Source organism: Tyto alba, unplaced genomic scaffold (genome assembly GCF_018691265.1).
Source record: "Tyto alba isolate M040663 unplaced genomic scaffold, T.alba_DEE_v4.0 Super-Scaffold_6, whole genome shotgun sequence".
Taxonomy (NCBI): Eukaryota; Metazoa; Chordata; class Aves; order Strigiformes; family Tytonidae; genus Tyto; species Tyto alba.
Window position 1 is genome coordinate 23,811,932 of NW_024881327.1, and position 27,717 is coordinate 23,839,648.

Here is a 27,717-nt window from a genome sequence, read left to right on the forward strand (position 1 = left end):
TTAATAAGACCAACAGGTGGTGAAATTGTCATTTTAGCCAATATGTGTTAAACTGAGGAACACCTATCAGAGAAGAGATGAGTTTTTAGGCATGATTAATCCAAGCTTTGTATTGGTTGAAAGCCATGTATCTATAAAGCTTTAGGGCTTTTTGATTTAAAGGAAAATTTAGAGAAATAGAGCGTGATAGTGCATAATCTCCAATGTGCATATACAGCAATATGCAAGAAAACAGTGGGTGGCCTGCTGAGGAGTAACAGAGGCGCAGATGAATGAAAAGTCAGCAGCTGTAGTGCTGTGGTTTCAGCTGGGTGAGTATAGGCTAATACTGCAATGGCTTGCTCAGCTTGCTTTCTGCAGTTTTAATGATGACTGATCCCTACAGTTTCTTAACCAGAAGCAAAATTCAGCTGAAGAATGACAAAAACATGTTAGCAGAAACTATACACAGCTCATTCAGATTTCTACTTCCTTTTGATTTCCATGTCTGTTTACTGGTAGTATAAGCAGCGGATTACAGGATCTTGTTTAGACTTTAATAAACTTACTGTTATATGACAATTCTAACAGACACAAGGTGATTCCTGGATCCAATCCTCTTTTCCACTCAGATAAAGAAGGCTTGCATAAATAGAAACATTTAAGTTGGTAAGTAGCTAAACAGTCTCCACCCAGCATAACAGGGAAAGAAATTGCCTCCAAACTTTACCGAGTACTTATCAGTGCAGTTATTATTAGAAACCACAAGTCAAATGTTACAATTAAAAACCTATTGATGGTTGACCACACTCTGCCTCCAAAGGTTAAAGTATTTCCAGGAAGTGCAGGAAAAGTCTACAGGAAATAATTGTGTGAAGCATTCAGAATCTTCTAATACTGAGAGAAAGTCTGTCTCCTTAGGCATATACATTATACTGCGAGTTATCAGTGTTTAAAGGTTTCATATACAAGTTTTAGCATTAAGATATTAGCATTACATCCACAAAAGACATATTCTGAAGTGCCATTAAACATATAGGTATGTAATGATGACAAAGGCTAACTGATAAATCCTTTATCTGTCTATATATAGCCCTTACAGGACTATGGAGATATGTAGATCCATATATATGCCTAAAAAATATAAATGTTGTGAATTTACCTTTGTAGTATCTCCTTTGACTAAGTATAGTAAGAATATCATAAAATCATAGAGTCGTAGAATGGTTTGGATTGGAAGGGACCTAAAAAACATCTAGTTCCAATCTACCTGCCACAAGCAGGGACACCTTCCACTAGACCAGGTTTCTCAAAGCCCCGTCCAACCTGGCCTTGAACCCTTCCAGGGAGGGGGCAGCTACAAGCTCTCTGGACAGCCTGGGCCAGTGTCTCATCACCCTCACAGTAAAGAATTTCTTCCTTATATATAATCTAAATCTACTCTCTTTCAGTTTAAAACCATTACCCCTTGTCCTATCACTACATCCCCTTGCAAAAATTCCCTCCCCACCTTTCCTGTAGCCCCCTTTAAGTACTGAAAGGTCGCTATAAGGTCTCCCCGGATCCTTCTCTTTTCGAGGCTGAACACCCCCAACTCAGCCTGTCCTCACAAGGGAGGTGCTCCAGCCCCCTGATCATCTTTGTGGCCTCCTCTGGACCCACCCAAACAGGTCTGTGTCCTTATGTTGGGGGCTCCAGAGCTGAACACAGTACTCCAGGTGGGGTCTCATGAGAGCAGAGTAGATGGGGAGAATCCCTTCCCTCAACCTGCTGGTCACAATTCTCTTGATGCAGCCCAGGAGATGGTTGGCTTTCTGGGCTTTGAGTGCACATTGCTGGCTCATAGTCAGTTTTCCATCCACCAACATTCCCAAGTCCTTCTCTGCAGGCCTGCTCTAAATCCACTCATTCCCCAGCCTGTATTTGTGCATGGGGTTACCCTGACCCATGTGCAGAACTTTGCACTTGGCCTTGTGGAACTTCATGAGGTTTACATGGGCCCACCTCTTAAGCCTGTCAAGGACCCTTGGATATCTTGCCATGCTATTATGTCGTATAATTATTAAGTAAAGGGAACAAAGAGGTAACTGAAATCTCACTTAGATTCTGGTGTTCATAATTTTCCATCTTGCAGCCTGTCTTGTGTACACTAAATACCTCACTTGGTAGGGAATATCCAGAGTTGAGTTACTCCTCAACAGAGACCGAGTCAGGAGTTAAGGATGATGGCCCAGTAGGCTCAATAGCAAGCAACACAGTCCTTAATTACTTAAGAAAAGCACAGCAAGTCCCACAGAAGTAATTGGAGTTAACCACAGCTCTGGGAATGCTGGAAAAGCCTGTATCAAGAAGGCAGGTCTGAGGTCAAGCCAGGAAGTCAAATCAGCATGCCAAGAAGAGGTGAGACAGGGATTAACAATGTGGAAAGCTAGGCACATACACACCTAGAGGGCAGCAAATAAGAAAGAAAAGTCAGGGCAGGAGTTTAGGTGCACCACCCAAGCCAGTGAGGAGAGAGTGTGTGGGTAGAGGCTCCCACAGCTCCTTTGCATATGTTAGCTATTGCCACAAGTGCCTGCTGCAGGGCTGCGTCATGTCAGAGATGACCCTCAGGACAAATGCCTTGGTCCCCTGGGGGCAAGAGCAGAGATGGTACTGTCTGCACTCAGAAGGCTTCTCAGGGAGGGCTGCAGGCTGAATGCACTTCTCTTTCCATAAACTTTTCCCTGATTGTGATATGACTGACTCTATAGGATCATTTATTTCTGAATACTTGTCTCTCTAAGTTACTCCTATGTAGTGTCCTTGAGCTTGCAGTTTAACTTCCAATTCTCAATACTATAATTCTTTTTTTATGTTCTGCAAGTTTGTCTTCTGTTCTTTGATTCTGTTATTGTCTGTAATTGGCTGTTTTTGCATGACATTTGTATCAATAAGTACAAATGTTTCTGTAAAATAAAATTGATTTCCAGGAAATGGGAGTTCTGTTTACTCAACACTCCCAAACTTACACCTTCAAAAATCATGTTCTCCTAAACATAATAACATATGGAAATCCTTTTTTATTGCATTTTAAACACTTGGGATTTAGATTTACAAGGTCTCTGCAGTGAGATCTTTGCAACCATCAATAGAAGTTGATAGAACGTGTTTTCTTTTTTTTTTAAGTGCCTGCTAAAAGTATTATAAAATCATTGAAATCCACAGTTTAGGGCTCTATGAAAAGATACAGCAACTGCATCAAAACTTCTCTGCAGTGCTGTCATGGGAGTTTCATACAAAAAATGTTAATAACTTCACAATACTTTCTCTAGGTAACTTTGAAGTGAAATATTCCAGCAATGTGTGATAGCAAAGGATTAACCATATACCGCAGGAGCCATTTTTCCTTTTTAGGCCTGATTCAGCAGATAAGCGTCCCTTCATTTTTCGTCTTCTAGCATCTTCGAGAAATCTCACCTTGATCATGAAAACAGTATCTTAGATTTACAGTATAGTTTCTCCTTTAATGGCAGCACAGCAGTCTTTTCATTCTTTTCTATATGAGTTTCTGAAATATACACTTCAGACATATTTCAGAGGGGCTGCAAAATATATTCAGGCTACTATTTGCCATTTCTTAGAGACAGCAAGTTTTATTCCACTCTTATCTAACAAGCCAATTTTGAAACGATGATATAATAGTTCAGAAAATGTAGATTTTGAGATGTGAGCTGGGTTCATAATACATATATTATTTAACTTAAGGTAGAATATTATGACCATGAGACAATAAAGTTATCTTTATTTCCTGAGTTGCAGAACACTCTTGACTTCTGTCAATGTAACAGCAGCATGATAGGACTTGTTTATGATCAGTGACTGTATCATATTTGCTCAGGTTCTAGGTAAAAAATTAAAATCCTCCCAGCTGCAGCCCTGCACGCTCAGCCTGAGATCTCAGACATGATATATCCTTTCAGGCTGTCATATATTCACCAGCAAAAAAAGCGTCTACAAGGCCAAAGTCTCTCTTTGTACACACTATTCTCTCCATTAGGTTTCACAGGTGTAATTGAAGCTAGAATTTGACACCAGTAATGGAATTTAGTTAACACTTCTGTTGAAGATGTATGAGATGGAAAACTCTCCCTAGCACATTATTCAGCTATTTATCTCAGCCCCATGGCTGTTTTGGCTCTCTAGTATTACCAGGTGTAGAGAGTAATAACAGTTTATTTTTTCCCTTGAAGCAATCTGATGGAAATCTGAAACTCTGTGAATAGCAAGTCTTGGGACAAGATGTTATTGTTACACAAGTGCTTTACCAGTTAAATGGATGAAAACCATGTGACTGAGACTATTCAAAGTGTCCAAATTCTATGAATTACAGTGTCCAGCTTTACATAATACTAGCAGCAGACAACAATTATACAATAATTTTGGAGTGTAAAACAGTATGTAGTACATGGCAAGCAAACCAGCATTTTGCTGTTTAAAGCTTGTCCCCATGGATATACATGGAATTCATATTATGACTGATAATGAATTTATAGCTAAACATCTATTTCTCTTCTTCACCCCTGTGAAGATATTCCAACTATAGTAAGAGTAACTAATTTTGAATTTGTTTAATCTCTTTTCTGACATGTTACCTGATAAGATTACAGTAACAGAGGTAGTTATTAGCGTGTTTCATCAGACAAGAAACGAGACGTACAAGAAACGTGTATGTTAGGAAAAAGAGGTGCCTACAGGCTGGGTCACAGACTTAGATTTACAAAAATCAGTTCCAACACATCCTATTTCCAGTACTTGTATCCCTAAATGGATTTAGTAGAAATGTTTAGACTCATGGTTATATTCACCTGGATCCTACTGGAATTGCTACCAGTCCATCAGTGCTGCCACCGGATGAAATGGTGCAGTCCCTAGGTGTGAGCAGACAGTCCCAGGGATGTGTGCACTATATTAGCTGAGTGCCGAGCCTGGGGTAGCTGAGGCCACAAGTACTTGCAAGACTGTTAAAAAGCTGTTCTGACCCCCCCCTTTGGCTTTTGTTATGCTGCTCCTATATCAGGTTCCTCTAGTGTCTGTCTGTGTGTGATTCAGTTTTGGATATTCACCCTCCCCATACACATACTCTCATTTACCTGCTTAGTGTTCGCAATTTAAGGTATTTTTTTTTTTTGCCCATGACACTGTGTCTGGTGCAAATGTAAAATTAACGAAACATTTCAAAAGCAGATGGTTGTCAAATGCCAGAATCAGTAAGGTCTTCAAAATTTGGAAGATTTCACAGGGTTTTCACCGTTTACATTACTCTTTGGAAAACAACCTGTAGAGACTGCTGACCCACCTTCAGGAATCATAGAAGAAACAAGGGACCACACATCAGAATGTTGTACAGCCCATATTAGGACAGAAGAAAATACAAAATATTTTTATATCCTTTCACTGGAAAAAAATCTACAGCTAGCAGCAGTACTCAGAGCAATTCTTTAATAAGATTACCCTGTTATTGATACAGAAATGGGCAATTGGGTATTGTTGATTTCCCTTTGAAAAAATGAATAATTGGTACAAAGTCTTTTGAAGTTATAGGTACATAGGGAAATTTAGCAAAGAAATTTTCTAGTGAGAGAATGGTGAAGCATTCAGGTTTATCATGTTACTATCCTGAAACAGTGTTAGGCATTGAAGACACATGGTAAGTGGCTTGTTTCTGAAGAAGCTGGAACTTCAGAAGTCTGATGAAAAGACCAGAAATACCATTTTGGGACTACTAAGCTCTTGGGCAGCATGGACAATTTAGATAGCTGATTAAAAGCTTTTGGATGTGATTACTTCTATAGCAGAAAAAACTGAACCTGTGTCATGGTTTAACCCCAGCCAGCAACTAAGCACCACACAGCCACTTGTTCACTCCTGTCGCAGATGGAGTGATGTATCTCACTCACAAGAGAGAAGCAACAACATATTTTATTGATATAAAACAGTGAGTTAATGAAGTTTGATAGTAAATGTGACAGTGGTTTAGCAAGATTTGATGACAAGGTACACGGTACATCTGATATTTACTGCATAGAAAACAGGGTGAGACAAAGCTGTCAGGGAGACCCTCCCATTGAGTCATGAGGTTCAGAAAAGACCCCCTTGCATTCTAAACTCCTTCTCAGAGAAGAGTTTAGGTGTGGCTGGATCCAGACTTAGTCCTGGACTTGGTCAACAGTTTATGTCTAAAGAATTATGTATACTCAATCAATCCTTTATAACACTTAGCTAAGATTTCAAAGTTTCAATGCTCTTATTCTCAATTCACTCACCGAGTATCTGATGCGATAAGGATTCTCCCAACCTTGAGGAGTAACCTTGAGAGGCATCCCTACTCAAGGGGAGATTCTGGTGTGCAGCCTGATGGTGTGCAGGAGACTTCAACGGACCCTGGGCTGTCCACTATTTATAGAGTAAGTTAGTTGACATCTAGTCATATTTACATATAAACTAGAGGTGTTAGTTTCTTCCAAATTTGTCTTGAGTTGGACATTGACCAACACTGGTTAGGTGGGCATGTTGCTCAAATTAGCCCTTGGCTATTGTGTTGTTATCTGTCTCCCATGAATCCATATGACCAGATGCATCCATTACAGCCACCACTGGGCAGAGTTGTGGGAAATAAAGGTCAGGTTGGGGTGAGGGTGGGGGAGAATCATCACAACTCACATCCACACTCCACAATGAGATGGGGGAGAGAACTAGAAAAGTGAGAAAATTTGTGGGTTGAGATAAAGACAGTTTAATAGGTAAAGCAAAAGTCACATGCACAAGCAAAACAAAACAAGGGATTCATTCCCCGCTTCCCATGGGCAGGCAGGTGCTCAGCCATCTCCAGGACAGCCGGGCTCCATCACACGTAATGGTCATTTGGGAAGACAAACACCATCACTCCAAACATCCCCAGCTTCCTTCTTCCCCCAACTTCATATGCTGAGCATGACTTCATATGTTATGGAATATCCCTTTGGTCAGCTGGGGTCAGCTGTCCCAGCTATGTCCCCTCCCAACTTCTTGTGCACCCCCAGCCCATTCGCTGGTGGGGTGGGGTGAGGAACAGCAAAGGCCTTGGCTCTATGTAAGCGCTGCTTAGCAAGCACAAAAAAATCTCTGCATCATTAACACTGTTTCCAGCACAAATCCAATACCTAGACCTATATTACTTACTATGAAGAAAATTAACTCTATCCCAGCCAAAACCAGCATGACATGGAAGGGTTTTTCAAATGACTTAGGCTTGAACAGTTATGGAATATAGTAAAAGGCAAATTATGGGAGATGCTACAGTTAGTCATTACAGCATTATACAGAGAATGCTGCAGCCTAATTACATTAGTTCCGGAACCTTACCAGCATATCTGATTTCTGTATCGATTTTTGGAAGCTAAATGTAATATCTGGTTCAGATGTACATCCAATACCTCAGATTAATGAAATGCTATTGGGCTTGGGTAATGGCCAATATGTAACTAAACCTGACTTACCAAGTGATATTTGCAGATCGTCTTGGCTTCCCAGATTCCAGAAGCCAACTGTCCTTTCTATATCCTATGAGACATGCTAGTTTTAGCAGTCCATTTAACTTATATTGAGCTTCAGCAGCATTTCCAAGACTGATGGAGAGAATAATTTATTTTAACAAGACATGCACACCTTGATGCAGTGACCTATATCACTCACTTATCTATGTATAGGTTAGACACTCACAAAAAGTAAAGATGGCCCTGGAACCTTTCTGGATGCTCATGTTTCCATGATAACCTGGCTAGATGACAAAATGGGTGTGCTGAGATGAAATATAAGGTTTAATTTTAATAAGAGAAAGAATATGACTGCGTACTGGATTTGGCTGGGAATGAGTAAATTTTCCTTATAGAAGCCTCTGTGGTGCTGTATTTTGGATTTGTGGCTGAAACGGTATTAACAAACCAGTGTTCCTAAACAATGTTTGCACAGCCTCACAGCTTTCCATGTTTCCCACTCTATCCCCCATAATCAGTAGGCTGAGGGTAGGCAAGGAATTTCAAAGGGACACAACCAGGACACACCCAGATTGACCAAAGGGATATATAACACCATGTTCATCAATAAAATCTGGGGAGAGGGTATTCTGGGGGAGGTAGCTGTTGCTTGGAGGCTGGCTGGGCATCAGTCTGCTTGTGGGAGATGGTGAGGCAATGCTTTTGTATCACTTGTTTTGTGTATTTTTTTTTTTATCTCTTTCCTTCACTTATTGAGCTGTCTTTATTTCAACCCACAAGTTTTCTCATGTTTGCTCTTGCTATTCTCTCCTCTGTCCTGTTGCAGAGAGGAGAGTGAGCGAGCTGCTGTGTTCACAGCTACTGGCTAGGGTACCTGTCACAGACTGGTGAAGAAAGGGCTTCTGTGGAGTGTCCCATTCTTACCAGTATGGTAAAGATAAGACTTATTTTGGCTTTGTCTGAATACTGACAAGTTACAGATGGCTTTTCACCTTAATAGGTTTGTGATAGAACAATGCATTCTGTAAGGCATAGTCATAAGCAACTTGTGTGAGTGAAGTGGATGAGACAAAATGCATCTTTTGCAATATCTCATCTTGTATGTGAAGACTTTAACTTGAGCTTATTTCTTTCTCTTCCATGGAAGAACAGTTAGATGGTGGTAGAAAATGATTGTCTGTTTACCCAGATGACAATTAAGATCTTAAACATCACCTTCTTGAAGTCTGTTCTTTCATGTGACTGATGTTTACCCATTAAAATATTTGCAGTTTATACATGAGTGAAATCCCATACTGACTGTGACCCTAGCATAGAGACACTGATTCAGTCTCACATTACAACATTAATTGGGACCTCATATATAATTGAGACTGTTTCTTAATGTACAATATTCAGTAAATGAACATATGCAGGACATCCTGGTTTACAGATTATACAGGGAAGAAATGTAACCTTTCCTTCTGCCTCATGGTCCTCAATCATCCGATTACATCTCCTGCAGTCCCAAGACACTAGCCCATGTCTGCCCCAGCCTATGACTGCCTGCTTGAGTATTTTTAAGATGAAGCTTTTGGAAAAACTGGATGCTCCAGTCGAGAAAACAAGCAAACAATCAAGCAAACAAACAAACAAAACCAAAAAACGAAACCACCCAAACCATCCTGTGGCTGAAGATAAGTTCTTAGATGTGAATATTACTTCTATACAATAGTCATGTCAGAAAAGGTAGAAACAATCAAATGCAAATCAGTCAGTAACAATATGTGACATAGCACAGCAGCATGTGGATTTTACCAGGTCAGGACTAGACGTAGTTTAGATGCGTGAGTCTACAGTAACATGGAAAATTAGTTCATGTGTTCTTTTAAACAAAACAACAGTTGTATAATTGCATTAGTGCAGGGCCAAGCCACAGCTAACACTGGTTTCATAAGCCCAAAATGAGGTTGCATGTGATTGTAGCATCTCTGAGATCATGCAGATTCTTACACTTATCTCTGCCAGACTTTGCAATGGATGTTGAGCCTCCCTCAAACTTTTGAACATAGTCAATTTGTTCAGGGTTGACTCAGCTCAATGCTGCACTTAAGAAATCCTTTTCTTTTTCTAACTATCTGCAGTTTCATTAACAGTGACTGCTGCTCTTTTCACATGCATAAATGCATGGATTTTTTTTTTTTTTAGAATAGCTCAGAACTAAAGAGGCGACAAAAATATGAATACTGAGTTCTGTTATGGGCAATCTCTTGGGATCACACATAAATTGCACTGAGTTGGAGTATGCAAAGGAAAGAATCTGTACACAGCAGACTAGAAAACAGGATGAAGGGAGGCAGATTTTAAAGTTGGCCTCAGCTCCTCCATTACATTCTCCGCTTGAACTGAAAGCAGTCCTATTTAATATAGCTTACCAACATACACGCATGGTGACCACAGAATAGGCACTGCACTCAAAATCCATTTCTTTGTCTCCCCTGCAGGAACTTGTTTATGGGACTACAGCCCCACATATATATGTGACCTATCAAATACCTTTCTTTTTTTAATTTATGCGTATAAACTCTGGTGCAAATCATTGCTTTTGCTATGGAACCAATGTTTAGACATTAAAGTAGGTAAAATCTTACACATGGTCATGAGAAGTTAAATGAGCTCTAAGAAACCTGAAGCCGTTTAGTTCCTGAATAACTAAAGGCAGAGAACAGAGTGAATGGATATTCCCTACTGGAGATACAACAGAGAGATGATGATTGACACAAATCTGGGTCTGCCTCAAACTTCTAGAATTAAAACAATCATTCACGGCTATTACTTTATCCACAAGTTACTTAGGGAAATAACATATGCATTTATTCTTACCTCCTTGAAAAATAACAACTTTGGTATTGACTCTTGTATGAACAAGATCAGGCCATTATTGTAATATTACCATTAGAGTTTCACAGGTTTTTTTCTGTAAGGATAAATAGCATTCTTTTGAGTTGGGTGTTCCTATGAGATGCCTCTTTTGTTTTCCCTGCCCCAACATTTTCTACTCCTTTTTCTTTTTTATGATTTCTTTTTACTCCATCATGATGATGAAATATGCACATTTAATCATGATCTACGTGTCCTTGAGCACACTATCTTAGCCTTTTTTTTGGTAAAAAATACACATTTTTTTTAAGTCCAAAGATAATGGAAATTAAGACGTTTCAAAAGGTCTTTGGTCAGATGCTTAATGGTTGCACATATGGTAGGCATAATAGATTACGTTCAATGTGACTGTGAGAAGTAAATAAACTCTAAACAATTTCACATAATTTCATTCCTGAAAGAAACCTTGACCTTGATATCCCTTGTTATGTATATAAATAAAAATAAATGAAGATGTTTTGTGCTGAGCTGAGTAGCGGGTTCTAGAATAACAATGAAGCTCTACATTGAATCGAGGTGTTCCATAAACCTTTAATTTCCTTGAAAAAACAGTAATTTATTTCATGGTAATATCCTTTTTGCTGAACAAGTGGTTGCATTTTCTCAGTGGTAAAGTAAACCAGCTGGAGATTTAATGTAAGGAGTAACTCAGCACTGCAAAAAAACGTGTATGCAAAGAGATTTGCAGTTTAATTCAGAGGTCAAAAGGCGTATTGCTCCTAAATGATATTGGAGAAATAGCTTGGAATAATGCCCCTTCCTTAATTCTGAGCAGTAATGAATGGACAAATTAAAATGTCAGTATACTGAATTGAAAACTGTTTTATGATAAGACAGTTGAGCCAAAACCCAACTTTCCAGATATCTGGATACATGATAGTACCTTTATATTTCTCGATGGGAAGACTACATATTGTTGAGGCAGTGTTGGAATTCAGTGCTCAGTTTTACATCATAATGGTACTTAAAAACTAAAAAATCCTAAATTGGGGTAGATATGGCACTCTAATTCAGAGAGCAAAAGCTATTCCTGTTAGGAAGAATTAGGTTTACCTGTTACAGGCACTGATTACTCAGTAAAATTCTGTGAATAACTTCATATCAGCTTATACAACTGACAGAAGAATATTTTATTTGAGACCGAAGGAAATAGATAACTATGATTTTTAAAAAAATAGCTTTCTCCATGGCACAAGATGATGATGAAACAAATAATGGTATTTCACTAATCCTGCTGCAAGCCTATAAATTTTGGAGGTATGTATGCTGAGCAGATTCCGTTGTTTAGCTATGAGTTCAATAAGCTCTTTACTTAATAACAGTTGATTTGGAATGCAAGTACATTTGGAGTATAAAATCCAAGAGTGATGGCTCAGTCAATATTTTCATTGGCTAAAAAGATTACCAGCTGATTCATAGCCTTATCTTCTACTTCTCAGGATAAACCTGTTGTTCTCAGAAGAGTGCCTGAATATTCAGATAGTGGGATAAAAATACTGTTATCAGATGACGATTTTTTGTATTGCTAAGCTTTCTTAAGTGCTATGTTGTACTAAACTTGAGCAGTTGAAACTCTCACACTCTTTCACCACTACAAATACTCATCTTTAGACTGGCTGTATCAATTCAAATTCAAATAATGAAAGATGAAATTTGGTTCATTTTTTCTCTGCAAATATGGGTGTTCCTTTAGGACTTCTTTGTCTCAGTTCTCTCAGCAGTTTATAGGCATCTGAAAGCTCTTAAATTTGCTTTTAAAATTTCTAGTCCTACTGGTATCTATCTTCAAACTGTTTACTTTAAAGAGATCACACTGACTTCATTTGGACTCATAGACTTCAACATTAATTCTTTAGCACTTCTGCACAGAAATGGCGACACTTCAAAGCCCAGCTTTTAGGAATCCCCACTTTATCACACTTCATTCAGTATATTTTAAAATATTTTCCCTAGGTAACCTAGTGATTTAAAGTGAAAAGTCTCCCTTTCAATCTCACAGCTTGCAGCACGAATGAATATACATATGATCACATCAATAAACAGAGATAATCTGATGCACTTTCCTGTATCTGGACTCAGAAGGCAAATATGCAGATGGCAATAGGAGCAGCTACACAGCTACAACATAAGGTGAAATTCAGAAAGTAAGGAATGGAAAAACATTTAATCTCTGACGTCCCAATAACTGCCTGTCAATTCTTTACTTAGGATAGTGTCAGCTTCCTAATAGGTAGATGCACTCTCCTCTTAGCAAAACACTATTCATTACATCTCAGTCCCACAATTGTCTCGAATTGTCTAGGAAAAAATACGTCTATAAGTATATGCATCATGTACTTACACTGTTTAGGATTAACTAAAATCAGGAGAAATGTTTGCCATTTATTTAAAGAAAAATATCTCTTCTGCAATGTGGGATTCTTGTAGGAATTTTCTAACCTCTGAACCTCCATGCGTCACTTCTTTGCTTTTTCTTTTATTTTTGCATACAGGATTAGACATGTTTTTCTACTGCATAGAATTTGCAAAACAGAGTTATTTATTAGTCCTAAATGTATTTAATAGAGGTGCGCTAGTTACAAATTCAATTTATCATTTCCAAGGCAGAGGAATATTTGGGTCTGCAGAGCCTCAAGAAGGTCTGGCTGTTTGCAGGTAGATATATCAAGAATCAACCAATCAAAAGTTATACAAATCAAGACTAGAAATAAAACACGTATTTTAGCAGTAAGAATAATCAATCTATTAAATGTTTTATCTATAGAGGATGAGTATCCTCAGCTCCATGGAGAATTTAAGTCAACACAATTAGCTTTTCTAAACTGTAAGTGTTAGCTCATTCAGATGATGGTTTTGAGATAACAAATGACTCCTTGAAATTCTATGGTCTTTGATAACTGAGGATGAATGTTCTTAATGACACTCTCTAACTATAAAATATATGGGTGAATTTAGAAAATTACATTTCTCTAGAAAATACATTGATTTCTTCTATTTTATATGGAACTGATCTTCATAAGAGCATAATGGTCCTTGCCTGAGACTTTTAGTTCAGTATTTTTTATGTGCTTTGGAGGACAATGACCAATATAGAAATAGCTGGAGGGCCACCTATCTTCTGTTGTGACTGGATCCTTGCAGGCTTTTTTGCTCTCACATGACACCAACTGACAGACAGCTCCTACTCTTTCTTTCCTTGCACATGTGAATATTTCTGTTGGCATATTTGCCAATTTGCTGGCAGAGTAAAAGAGAATAGCATGCATATAAGACCAGTAAGGTGAACATAAATAATTTCTGCTGATGATAGTGGTTGAATTGACTGTACTACAGTTTGGAATTAACAAAATTCCTTAGATACTATTTTATGGAAACTGCTGGCAATTGCTGACTTTAACATCAATCCCAGCACCTGCAATTAGGTCAGCTATTTGCAGAGTGCCCCTGGGGAACTGTGACCAGCCAGGTGTTCCAGTGCCTATCTATCACTGCTACCCACTCCAAACAAAAAAAAAAAAAAAAAGTGTATCTGTGCTATATGCTGCTGTGTCATTTTTCCTCTACCTTTGTCATCTATTCTACATTTTATCAAGATAGTTTTCTGCCTAGCTAGATGGTAATGTAGCCTTTGATTCAATCCCTCAGCTGATCTATATTTGTGGGAAAGGCAGAAACAACCATGCTGTCAAAAGCAGAAAGTATCTAAACCGTGTTCGTACACAGTAACCAGCAGACATGCTCCAGTGTTAGGGATGTAAATGTCACCCCAAATGTTCAGGGTACCCATTAAATTCCTTCAGTATGTAGGTCAATATAAAATGCATGTGTAAACTGATGGTGTTCTTGTGACAAAATATCCATTGGCGGTAAACTTAATTACTAAGGTGTATTTTCTATTAATTAATGTTCATTTTCATTAGATGTCTGTTGTCTACTTAAATATATTTTAATGTAGATTTTTCTTAGGGACAATGTTGCCTCAGGGTAGCAGGTGAATACCATTCTCTGACATTTAAACAAAGTGACACAGTCTTCTAGGACTCTGCTTCAAATCTACGCATAGCAAAGCACACATCATTTTAGGACCTCCTTATTTTCCATTTTCAAAGGCATGATTTTTGATCTTTCTCAAGTTCCTAAGCTCTTATTATGAACCCATTAGATGATGCATGCTGTGGTTTCTAGATGCATGTGGCTAGATGATTTTCTGGTTTAAAAATACAAAACTTTAAAATGATAAAATAAAGCATTTCTCCAACCACTTTATGCTTTACTTCATAATATTTGATTTGTAAGATTTTTTTACTTACTTTTCCACGTTTTCTCCTTTCCTTTTCTCTCTGTAATGTAAAATAGTCTGGTCTATCAGTTTGGTTTATTCAGATTACTATTTTGTATGATGAGTATACATTTTCCAACAGTGTCATGATGGAACTGAGATGAAAATTTAGGAGTTGGCAGTTAATGCTAACACAGTTCAGGAATCTTCAAAGGTGGGGTTTTAGTTCATGGCCTCCTCTACTTTGATCAGAACAATCTGTTTATTTATTTATTTATCTATTTATTTATTTATTTATTTTAAAGAAGGCCTGTCGTGGTTTAGGCCTGATTGACAGCCAACCACAATGCAGCAGCTCTCTCTCCCTTCCCCTCCGGCAATGAGAAGGGACAGAGAGCCAGGCTTGGGGTTCGAGATAGGACTGGGATGGGGAAAAATCCCCCTTTTATAATCACGAGCAAAAGGCAGACTCGTTAGGGGAAGGAAAAAACCATACATTTATTACAGACACTAACAACACATAACAGAGTAGGACAGTGAGAAGCATTGCCACATCTTGAGAACACCTTCCCCCCACCCCTCCCTTCTTCCCGGGCTCAGTTCTGCTCCCAATATCTCTACCTCCTCCCCCAGTGGCGCAGGGGCAGGGAATGGGGGGGTGCAGTCAGCGCTGCTTTTTTTCTTCATCTTCGGTGAGGGGAGTGTCCAAAACTTGTTCCTCCTGCTCCATCGTGGTCCCCCTCTCACAGGAGACAGTCCTCCACAAACTTTCTCAGACTTGAATTCCTCCCACGGGCCGCAGCGTTCCCCACACTGCTCCATCATGGGTCACTAACTTCCTCCGACTGGATTCCCTCCCACGGCTGCAGCCCTTCCCGAGCTGCTCCGGCGTGGGACTCCCCCGCATGCTGCAATCCTCCCAGCGCTGAATTACAGCAGCGGGGCTACCTTTTCCCACGAGACCCCGGCCTTCTTCAGGCACAGCACCTTGATCATCTGAGCAGGAGCAACAGGCCATAAATCAATGTCTGCCTCACTGTAGATCTCCATGGGTGGCAGGGGGGGGCCGCCCTGCCATCTCACCACAGGATACAGGGGGGTCTCTGCTCCGGCACACCTCCCCCCTCCTTTCTTCCTCCGTTCCTCCACTGACCTTGGTGTTCACGCAGCTGTAGCAACTCCTCCTCACAATTCCCACTGCCTGTCACCACGTCCCTTCTTAAATAAGTTATCACAGAGGCGCAGCCGATTGACTCAGTTTCCCAAACATAAGTGGAGCTGACGTGGAGCTGGGGGAGCTTCGAGAAGCTTCTCACAGGGGGCCGCCCCGATAGCCCCCTCCCCTGCCACCAAAACACTCCACCACTCACTCAACCCAGGACAAGGCCTTATTGGGAAAAAAAGCAAGAAGAATATTGTTTGGGCTCCCATTATCAGAATGTATTAGATTCAACAGAAGAACATTGAAAGGAACAAATGCAAATAGTCAAAAAATGAATCTGCAATGGTCCTTTGGGGCTTCAAAAATTCCATTTACATTCTCTTCCATTTTCTCATGTTGTGTCTTCTTTCAGGGAAAGGAACTTGGAAAGATTCATGTGGAAGCATTAGCAAGCAAATGAAATTGTGGATGGGCAGCAATAAAACTAGTTACCTCCTATACTCATCACCTTCTAACTACAATAAGAACTGCTTTGGGCAAGAGAGGTGCATCATTAAGCAAACTAAAAGATGTGAAAAGAAATATCTATTAAATTTCTAAGTAGATTTTCTACTGACTGGGACTGAAGGCCATTTTACTTGTTCATGGACTAACTTGCAATCAATATTAATTATCAAAGAAAGGATTGAATAAAGTTATTGCGATAGGATCAGCACAGGGTAATGAGCTGAAGCAATGTAACAGCATTCTCTCAATATAGTGAACTCATACATGACAACAGAATTAAAAAAAAAAAAAAAAATTAAAAAACTCATTATTACCTGAAAGCTAGATACATTTGACTAGACTTCACTTTCATCTTTTTGTCTGTCTGCAAAGTTAGGTACGGTATACTGCATAGTTGTCTCAGAGAATAAATAAAAATGGGACTCTTAAGTTTTTTTGGTAAGACTATATTCAGATAGAAGAAGTCCAGTTCATTTTTTAGTGCTGATTCCTTATAAAGTACCAAGAATCTCAGTGTTTTACAATGTGGCATTATCAGTTGTTTAATCAATACACTCTGCCAGAGTATGCTGCCATAAAAGGCATTCTAAAATAAAATGAAACATCCTTCACTATGCATTGTTAAACTCTATAGTCTGATCATTTTCATCCATTGTTATGCACTGCATAGTAATAATGATAATCCATTTTACTAGGTAACAAAATAGATTTGGTAGGAGGTGGAAAAAAAAAATAGAACAATTTCATCGCTCAAATTGTTTTCCTTCATTTAATATTAAACAAGTGCTGATTAAACAGTTAACAAATGTAAGGCAATTGAAAATATATCACTTCTGAGCTCAGTCCCTCCTACTGATAGGATTTTCCTTTTTGTAGGACACTAGACTTTGGGAGACGATGTTTCTGTCACACAGAAGTGATGAGAAAGTGGTGGAGATATATCAATGTTTATAATGCTCTGGACTACAGGGTTCTGGAATTAATTGAGTTGCCTTTGTGCATAGAATATGCCCACTCAGCACAAATATGATCTGGTTGGGTAGCATGCGGTAGTGAGTCAAGAGGTTTGGACTGTTCACACATCCTACAAAAAGTACCCAATGCAGCTGCCAGAAATATCTTCCTAGGCTTGGAATACTTTATCTCAGACTCTAAATTGTTCAGAACATTCATCCATACCACTCCAAATCAGATTTTTACACCAGTACTTTTATAGATTAATTCCATATTGCACTTGCAGCTAAACTGACACAGTGCCACAATTCTGAAACCATTAGGTGGGATGAACTATGTGAGTTACTGAGTATGAATGCTAATGAATGGTTCATAATATGGCCAAACGGGAATACTCATGGAGTAAGATTCTATTAGGTCACAGTGTAGTGATCCAAATCCTACTTTTACAGAAGCCACTATTTTAAAAGCCAGCACATGCCGTACAATGCTAGAGATGATATCAGGGTTATACACTGCTTCAGAAAACAATTACTTGCTCGATTTATAGAATGTCTTGAAAGAATCAGATGAATCAAAAGAAAGAATCATATTGAAGTATTTTCAAATAATGCACCATCTCCTTCCTTACCACTAGTGATTTTTATTAATTGAATTTTTAAAGTATTGTTCTAATTTCATTTGTTCAGATGCTTATAACTGGATTTTACATTTTTGCTTATTTAATGAAAACAAAAAAAAATGTGACTGGTATTTCTTAATAGAAAATATTCTGTACATAGTTTTCATCTCTCTTCCAGGATAGCTTTTTTATTATTGAATAGCTTTTAAGGGAAACCTCCAGTCAGACTATATTTTTAGTTCTAGTTCATATTTTGCACAATCTGTCTTGACTGGTAAAATTTTGGATTCTTGTACCTATCTAGTTAATCAGACTAAGGGGTGTTGACCCCCCCCCAAGCCATAAATGTAATAGCACGGGACTGACTATTCTTCTGGATCATAGATTCATAAGACAGTATCTAGCTTGTATTCTTACTCTGACAGAGCCTCTTCTCTCATTTCTGTCAGTCTTCAGAGACTTACTCAGCACTGGAATTTTATTCCATAGATACTATAGAGAGATACATAGTCCCTTTAGGATCAAACCCTGCAAAATATTCCACTTGCATTAAAATCTTTCGAGACCAGTGCTGCTTAGTATGCGGAAAGACCAGACCCTTCAGCTCCCCAAGTAAGTATTTATAATAGAGTTGGTCAGAAATTGGAATACTTCCATGGAAACATCTTGGTCTTGGCAAAACTACAAGTTTTGACAGCAAACTGGTCAATATTTTTCTCTAGTTCTAATTTGTAATTTCCATCAAAAAACAGTATCATTATCCTTTTCAGGAAGAATGTACACTTAACAGTGATGTCAGTTAAGAATTTAGTATTCCTTTTTTCAATTAAAAAAATGTTCTCATTGTTATGCTTGCAATTACTCTTACCTATTTATTGTTGTGATGTTGATAAAACTGATTAAAAAAATGCTCTTAGATTCTCTTTCTCTCCCCACAAATTTTGCCTCATGACAGGACGATGCCAGTAGAGGGGAAAAAAAGGGTCTTTTTTCTGTTTTATATATTCTTTTAACATTCTGTTTCTGGAAAAATACATCCTACCAGGAAATTTCTCACTATTGCAAACTTGTCCAAACAGACACTGGAAAACAAAGACCATTAATTCAGCCTGGTTATTCTGAGGTGTGGTGCCTGCTGCAGTTCTTCACTGAACTAGCACTAAATTATACCACTTCAGACTTTATTTTAGTCTAATAAATATAAATATTAGTCTGCAATTTAATATTGGCTTCAAATAGGAAAATTCTGAGAAATTAAAGGAATTAAGAATGATATTATCTAGATTGAAGAATTTAGTGACCTTAGCATGAAAGCTTTAAGGGCACAGAGATTTTTCTGGAAATTATGTTTCAAACAAAGGAGGAAAAAAAAAACTTATTAAAAAAGAATCCAGACCTAATTTATTGAAAAGTACATTAGGAATAGCAGCAATGATACAAAATAAAAAAGGTGGGTTGCCAAAGAAAGGAAATGCAGATCTTAAGAGGAAACTTCAAAAAACAATTTGATCTTGAAAATAATAAATACAACAGTAATAAGAAAATGCAACTGTTTAAACAAAAAGAATAAGAAAAGAAGAAATATGTTCACTATGAACTTAGGAATGTTAAATTTTAAAGGCAAACTAAGTTTTGGTGAAAAGCTAAATATTTTATCTCAGCTTTTGATAAGGAATATGCTATTAGGAAGGACAGAGAAACCCTCGTGGTTAAAAGTAACTGAATTGTTTACAGTCAGGTGGAAGGAAACCGCAGAATTTAGTGCACTCCATGCTGAGTCTGAGAGGGCAAAAAAAAGTCTGTCTTCAAATTCTGTCAGAACTGATGAAGACTCTCATAATTTGAAGGTATATAAACTAACGGAAAAAGTAATAAAATGCAACACACTTACCAGCAGTGGATAATGATGGACAAGTGCATTGTCTTTTTGAAGAAATAACTAACTGATTGTGTGTTTAATCTATATGAAGAAGTCATATATGTATTTGCATGGGAAATTACTGACTAACTTCAGAAATGCAGAACTGTAAAGTGCAACTGTGGACAGCATATGGAAGGAGAACTTTAGACATGAATATGGGATGCATGAAAAAGGAAATATCAGGCTACAGAGAAGTGTTTTGTGGAGTTATACAATGATTGTTTCTGGGGTAGATGTTCATAACATTAGTTGCTTTGGCATAAAACCACTGTAGTTATGAAATTTGCTGATAACTAAGTTGGCATACATCATCAAAGAACTGGAGTATTCTATAGGAAAAATTAGAGTTTAGCAGTAGAAATAGGATGACATTTATTATTATGAAGCCAAAGTTATTGCAATGTAGCAGATAACAGTTTTGTTATTGGCCTCTACCAGTGAGTGCCTGTCACCTGGAAACAACAGGACACGAATAAAAAAACATTATTCTGCCAGTGTGAAATCAGTTTAAATATCTTTCAAGTTTTACACTTCTTGTTTACAGGACGACTAATATGTATCAAAGTAATACACCATGAAGAAGGTGTAGAGACTATATATAGTAAGATAATTCTATTGGATATTACAAAATAATCTGTTGAACAAGGACCTACTGGAGCTCCATCTTGAATACTATATATAAATCTGGTCACATATACTTAAGAAAGATTAATTTGTACCAGAACAGCTGCTGAGAAGGACTATTGAAATGCTGAAGGGAAAACTAAGCTTGTTTATGCTAGCAAAAAATAGAGATTGTAAGGGCATTGCATTGTTCTCAATAAATACATAGGAAATGTAAATACTGGGAAGGAAAAGTCACATATAAAATCATAAAGCATTTTTTGAAAGAAGAAATATTTTTTAACAAAAGAAGAGTAACATTGAAAGAGACTTCTAACCATGAGTTTGACTAAATCCCAGACTGCTATGCAGGAGTCCACTACTTATTCATATTCAGAATCATAATGGCTGCCACTGAGGCATGCTATCCAGACTACTGCACAATTTTCAATTTTGCTTCACAAACATAACATCTCCTACATGTGGGTACTGTAAAATATTATATCAATATCCTATAATTCATATGTAGCATCTTTTGTTTCCTTGTGTGTGTCAGAAGGGGAACCATTAAGTAGAATAAGGATGCTGTTCAAGTTTCTTGATGAGGACTTTGTCAATTTATTTTACTTTTGGAATTTAGGAATATTTTTCTGTATGGTATTTTGGAACTTCCTCACCAACATAAATTCTCTTACAGGATTTTCTATCACATATACAACAGAAAAAGACAGTTTATTGTTTGTCCCTTCCTGGCACTCATGGTAGAGAAGATGTGGAAGGGACTGGAGCTAGAACTGGCCACCCAGCCCCTAGAGCAACATATGCCATTAGGTAAAAGTTACTTCTGTCCCCGGGCTGCTGCAGTTTGGACCACAGCAGAGAATGAGAACACCATGACAGACATTCTGACAGCTTCATACATCAGCTACGCCCAGTGTACTCTGCTGAGGAGAAATTAGTATTATGCCCTTACTTACTGAAGTCAATATATTTGTCTAAGTGTTGAGTCAAAAATGAGACATATTTCAGTAGTTTATTCTTTCCTTAAGTAGTGAAGATGTAATAATTATTAATATCATTGATGGAAAATTTTATTCACTCACCCTTAAGCTGTACAGTTCATACAGAATTCATTCCAATAATCTTGTAATTCTGCCCTTATAAATAGTATTCATTATACCTCCCTGGATTTCATACAAAGAGTGTCTGAAAAACACATGAACAATATAATTTAATTACAGAGACATAAAAGATGTTAAGGGTGATAAATGTATTTTATGACCTTTAAAATGAAGCCAGACAACATTCATATTCTTTCTGTTTTTGCAAGCATTGGTGAGTGTCTCGAGTTTCAGAAAAAAACCCTATTTTGATGGGAACTGATTCTTATTCCTCATTCATAAGGGACTGCATTGCCGGTGCTGTGAATGGTGTATCAGTTTTACAGCCACCACACAAGGCACTCAGATAAACTTTCTCCAGGTTCTGTCATACAAAATTGTACTAGAATAGACAGAAATTACTCATTTAATGACAGACTAAAATTCAATATTGTAACTCCAGAATGTATTGTAAGTACTAGGGTTGTTTGAAACCAAAAGGAATTTAAAATATAAAATGCTAGCTGCAGGTGATACTACTAATAACTATGCACAATATTGTATATAGTGATATTGAACTGGACACATTCTTTCTTGCATACAGTTATTTACAACTTCACCATCAACAGAAATCATTACAAAAATAATCTCTGCCAGACATTAGAATTCCAAAGATCATCAGGCTGAATGACTGGGTCTGTAAAATAAAGGTCATATTGATGTTTCCTTACATTGCAGGAGGTTATATATTTATTTCACTTCGTCCTTTTTTTTTTTTTTTTTTTTTTTTTTTTCCCCTTCCAGAATACGCTGCATTTGTTTATTAACAGAAATTGGAACCCTGGTAGAGAAGTCTAAATAGCGTGTGGATTTATATTGTTTGAACATAAATCTTGGACTGGCTCTATAGTAACCAGCTTAGAATTACTATGGCTTTATATCAGAAAAGACAATTTGTTGCAGAAATATTTACATTTTTAGATGGTAGTGCTAATGTTAGTAGACTAATGATTAAGTAATGTATAAACATTATTTCTCATATATTTTTGACTGTTTACTCTTATTTTACTATTGTTATTTCCATTTCAGAGCTATCAGTGGCCACAGTCTTAAAATACATTTCATACTTAACAATTATTTTTATTTTTCACGGTGATACCATCTGTTTTAATTGATCTGATCGCTTTAGTCCAGAGATCATATGTTACATCATATGCATGGGTAAGAAAAAATCCCTTGTGATAGTCAACAAGCTTAATTTAGCACTTGGAAAGTTGTGAGTTTCCCATCTGCTGAGATTTAGCAAATATATGTTTGCAATGGTTTCTTTCTGCAGATGTTAAACTTGTAACTATGTGATAATTTTTAGCTGTGAATGTCAGAGTAGAGATAGCAGGTATGTTCCACAAGTAACAAAAAATACTCATGTGTCTTTTTTTTTTTCAATTCCTTTTTCAGGCCCAAGGCAAAGGAGTTGGTCCAGTACTGAAAGGAGATTAACTGCTGCTAGGACTATTGTTTAGCTGTTATTGCCTAGCTGGATGACAAAGACCAGAGAAGAAAGGTCATGGTGAGGATTCCTAGTGTGGCCAGGGATTATATAATCTGTAATTAATTTCCTTTTCATTTCTTTTTTGGAAATCACATTGAGGCCATCAGCCATCAAATGAATGTAACAATTTATACAGATTAGAAGATGAAATATCTGAAGGTCTTACATAACACACTGAATAATTGCTGTCATCTAACCTTATTTTGACCACTGCACATATGGAATTTTGGTTGTCATGGGAGTTATTTCATTGGCTAAATAAAAATTGCTCTTCTCTTTTGCATACATTATGCATGAGTCAATCCAGATTTTCTTTGGCTTTGCTGTGCAAGTCTGTATTTACATCCTTCTTTCTGCAGACAGAAAACTATGTGTTGATCACTTACTTTTATTACCTCATTTTTGTTATGGCACAAGTATATTACCTTTTCTCTCTGTGGTTAAGCACTTCACTCATGAGCTTTCTGAAGCTGTACTGCAACAGCTTAATTCTGCTTATAACCTACTTCCAGGCTTTAAAATGTACTTGTAAATTGATTTCCATGCTGTCAGCTGAAGATCTTTACCTGCTACCTTCGTCTTCTAAGTCATGGCAAGCATACTTTTGTCTCATACTAGCCACTGTTTTTGACAATACTTACCATCCCTACAGGAAGTAAAATTTCATTTACCTTTTCCATAGGATATGGATATATATGTCAGTCATACTTAGGTTTTAATTATAGAGAGGAAGGCATTTTACCATCTCTGCAAAATGAAGAAATATTCAGCCTGAATAAATATCAAAATATCCTAAGGTCTAGAATATCACTTCACACAAATAAACATTTGAATGTTTGATTACATGCTAAATATAGTAATCACTGAGGACAGTGTGAAAAGTATGGTTTTCACTCTACAATAAATCCTGTGTAAGTATACACTCTCCCTCCTAGAACTTGGTTCTCTTTCCTTTTGCTGCATAACAAGTTGAAATGATAAACAATTTCACCTATGCTAAAGGCATTCTTTAGCATCTGCATCTTCCTTTCTCACAACACAACCTTCTTCCCCGATGTCTATGAAAATTATTTCCTGTCAACGAGTAAAAGGGACACTTTTATCAGCTATTAGTGCTGTGTTATGACTTCATCTGTGAATATGTCTGCACCTAGTCTGTAAAAAGACTTCATCAAGCACTGCTCTTTCTTACACTGCAAATACTCTGGGGTCACAGCAGTGAAAAAAGTCTATGTGGCTCTGTCCTTTTCTGCTGTGTTCAGGGTGGTGATGAAGTTACTCCCTTTCCCAGATTCTCTGCAAACTCTTGAAAGCCTGTTCATCCTCAGCTTGAACAAATATTTCCTGGAGCTTGAAAAACAGGGTTAGTACTTTTTGGAAGAAATATGACCTAAATAACCAAGTATCTATTGGAGACACATGAATAGGAAGAAGAGGAATACTACTCTGGGTCAAAGCTAAAAGTTTGAGGGAAATCTTTATAACCAAAGTTTTAAAAAAATACCTTTCGATCCCAAATGGGGCAGAGTAGTGAAGAAAGTCACAAGGAAATGTATGAAATAAATTCATGCAGAACAGCAGCAGCTCAAAATGGAAGTTAACGAGGTAACAGACTATCTTTCCAACAGACAAGTTATTAAAACTGAAATAAATTACTGAAATAAATATCAAACATGACCACAATAGGTTTGGACACCTATTTAGATGTGTATTAATAGTCATGTCCCCAGTTTCCTTATTTTGAAGATGTCAGGGCAGCTTCCCCTCAAGGTGAGTTGGAACAGTGTGCATTATTACCTGTTTGCTGTTTTTTTTTTTTTTTTCCCCTGCCATTAGCTGCCCTTGAGTTTTGTACATATCTTTACTGTTGGTACATTATTTTCTTTGCATCTTCACAACATTTAGCTGTCAATGATAGAAAAATGTACGTGCTTTGAATATATGTGAATGTATGGTACCTAGCACAGTGGCCATCTAACTGGGACATTTAGGTACTAGTAGTATAAAAATCGAGGACAAAATAGAATCATCCACAGACAAAGTGATCCCTGAAGTGTGGATTCATCAAACTGCAAAATTTTAACTGCCAGGACTCACTTAGCTATAAGTGAAATGTTAGCTTTTAAAATGGAGAAGTCATTTATAGGCAGGTGTTTTACTTTTATGAACTTTTTAAAGTATGGAACTAAACACAGAGCTCAAGTTTGGATCAGAAATTTTCCTGGGGTACAGTAGCTATATGGAGATGGGCATATATCATAAAATTCTGGGTTTAGTATGGATTTACTGAATTTACTTATTACAGTTATTCCAAACCATATAACAAGCCCTACTCCTGTTTTTAATAACTAGTTTCAGTCAGTCCCTAATGTCATTAGTACAGCTCATTAATATCAGCTCTCTCCTGCACTCTCTTCTGCTTTCAAAATTAATTAAGCTATTGGCACATTAACTGGAAGGAAGAGGCTATAGCTTTATTTATGTAGAAAACAATAAGAGCATAAATCAAGAGGAGTAATCCTAATGTTTTAGAATTGACCTTATGAAGGGGTACTTTGCCAAATGACAACAGCATCTGTTCAAATGGATAAAAACACACCAAGTGAAAGGAACGCAGCCACTTTTCTCTCAAATACTGTGGAAATGTTGCTCACTTTTTACTGACCCCCACCCCCACCTTCTTTGGTATCCATCACCCAGTCCATTGTACCATTAGCAGTCAAATTTTCCTTTTACTGTGTATTTTTTCATCCACCAAAACTCTTAGAACCTTTATTCGAATATAAAGATATGTAATATAATTATGATAACTGATGTGGTATTTCCCTTCTATGTTTGATAATATTTTTAAAGGAACATTAGCCTTCTGAATTATATACTCTTATATTTGTACATGAACGCTACCACAGAATTAGCTTAGAACAGCTACGGAAGGTGCATACACTAGATATCTGCAGATAGTCATGGAAAAGGACTGGCTTTTTCTGCAACTTTTAAAACAGGTAGCAGCACATATCAGGGAGAAATATTTGTGAGGACTGACATTTTATTGGATTTTAATTCAAATATCAGTGATTAAAAGGCAACACAACTTCCCCTGCAGGTCAGCCACTACCACAACCACAGCCACAGGTTTCGGCACTGCAGGCTGGGAGAAGGAAACGCCAGCATGGTGCCTAGATATTATGCTGAGGATGCCTCCTTTGGCACACAACTGGAGAGGGTTTTCCATCACACGCCGTAGGGTGCAGCATGGCTCCGGCTGCTTGCTCATCCTGAGCAGCTACTGGGTTATGAGCCTCAGCCCAGTTGAGACAGCATCTCCTGGAAAGGAAGGAGGGGTTTCCAGGGGTTCCCAGTGGTCTAAGCACAACCTGAAGGGTGGCGGGAAGTCACTGAGCTTTTGCCAGTCTTTCCCCCTAAGGGCAAGGACCAGGATGAAATTACCCATCTCCTAGGGTCACTGTTGATTTTTCAGGCTTATTTCCACAAGCAACCTGCCATCTACTCTCCCCCAGTATCCCTCAGGAGGAACGAGTGTTCTGATTTGTAATTAAAACATTTCAGATGCTGTGTTAGACAGACACTAACCAGCCCCTGGGGACTGACTTTGCTCACAGGTTCTGAATACACTGCTAATTGCTATTTAAAGTAATAATTCAAGAGACCCTTCTTCCCACAAGCTTACATGTCTTTATAAGTCCATGAGATCTGATTACGTTCAGTCTGGTTGCTTGTGATCCGTATTTTGTGATTTTGTTTAGGTGAGGAGTTAGAATACCCCTCCCCTCTTTCCCACTACATGGCCCTCTTTCTCTCCCCCTTGTCCCCATGTCACCTGCCCAGTGTACAAGCACCTGGATTTCTGATCAGGACCAGGATCCTCCTCAGTTTCTCTATTGCTGAAAGTGCTGGTGATATTCACAGAATACACTGAAAAAAAAAAAAAAAAAAAAAACAAGTAGATGTGACATTTTTGACTTTTCATTAGCAGAAAGTATTTGGGAAAGCTATTGTCATGGTTACGAAACTAAGAGACACCTTTCAGGACCCTTTCTTTGCAGGTTCTCACTGAGTGCACCCACTCAGGTGTGTGACCTTCAGCAGAGTATGCTACAGTAATATCGCTCGGACCAAGGCCCGAGTTATCTTTGGGTATGCATTTGAATTAGTATAGGAGGTTTAAGGTTTCCCTTCAAGAGCTTCCTTCTGGGAGCCTGTAGCAAAAGTCGATTGTAGCAACTAATAGAGTTTTTCCCAAATACAGCACGTTCTGTCCATTTCTCAAACGTATGAAACATTTAGAATAAAGAGGGCTGGTTGCTGATGCACCTGTATTATTTAGACCTTTTTATGTTGCTGTCAGCCTAGCCAGCTCCCACTCTGACAGACCCATCCCAAAGTGCTTATAGACTTCACTCTTCTCAAGGCCTTTCAGCCCACCATCTTCTTCTTCTTTAGAAAAAGTAAAGGGGTTTGGATTGTGCCTGGTTCCTTGTGTGTCCTTTAATATAGCCTTGAAACTAATAAAACTGGGATGCAGCAGATAATAAGCACTTTCTTGTCTTGCCCTCATGATGACACATTAACCTGCCACCACTTTGA